The sequence below is a fragment of the Penaeus monodon genome, chromosome 27, assembly GCF_015228065.2.
Source record: "Penaeus monodon isolate SGIC_2016 chromosome 27, NSTDA_Pmon_1, whole genome shotgun sequence".
NCBI lineage: Eukaryota > Metazoa > Arthropoda > Malacostraca > Decapoda > Penaeidae > Penaeus > Penaeus monodon.
The window spans coordinates 24,626,729-24,627,368 of NC_051412.1; the positions used below are offsets into that span (position 1 = coordinate 24,626,729).

Sequence of the window (640 nt, forward strand, 5' to 3'; positions counted from 1 at the left end):
AACAGTGGCCTTTTGTTTGTTTGTTTGTTTCTATCTCTCACGCATAATGGGGTAAAGCACATAACTTGGTCAGGAGGTGCAAAAAATTATGCCGAAGTCATGTGCTTATAGAATTCACTTGAATCAGCATCTAGCTACTCTCTAGCATATATAAGCTCTCGACAAGCCAAGGTGACAGCAATTCAAGTCTGTACAGTGTTGCTGTCTCATCACTTGATGTAAATATTCAAACCGCCATATCTCATTTCTGTCTTTTTAGCTTTTTTTTTTCTTATAACATTGTTTGTACTTATGTGATTTTCTTCATTAATGTTGCATTGTGTAGAGTAGAAAGTATAAAATTTTGGGCACAAATAAAATTAAGATTTTTTCTATTTATATTTTGAAGAATATTGAAATCAAATTATTATCTTGAAAATTCAAAATCAAATATTGGAACTAATAATAGAACTAAAAAAAAAATCAGCTACAACTTGTAGATAATCAGTCATTGAAATCACTGATTTTTTTTCATCAACTTTCATTGTTCATTATGATAAGTTAGCCCAACAATATAGTGCACCAAAAAAGAATAATTTCAAATTTATATTTTTTTTAGTTATTTATGCGCCATATGATAAACTCGAGTTATAACATCCCT

At 29.5% G+C, this 640-nt stretch overlaps 1 protein-coding gene across 1 annotated transcript in view; it reads left to right on the top strand.

The window, feature by feature from the left end:
• LOC119590706 (enoyl-CoA hydratase, mitochondrial-like) overlaps nt 1-640 on the top strand; it is a gene marked incomplete at its 5' end in the record, with an annotated part of 6,651 nt that overhangs the window by 5,642 nt on the left and 369 nt on the right.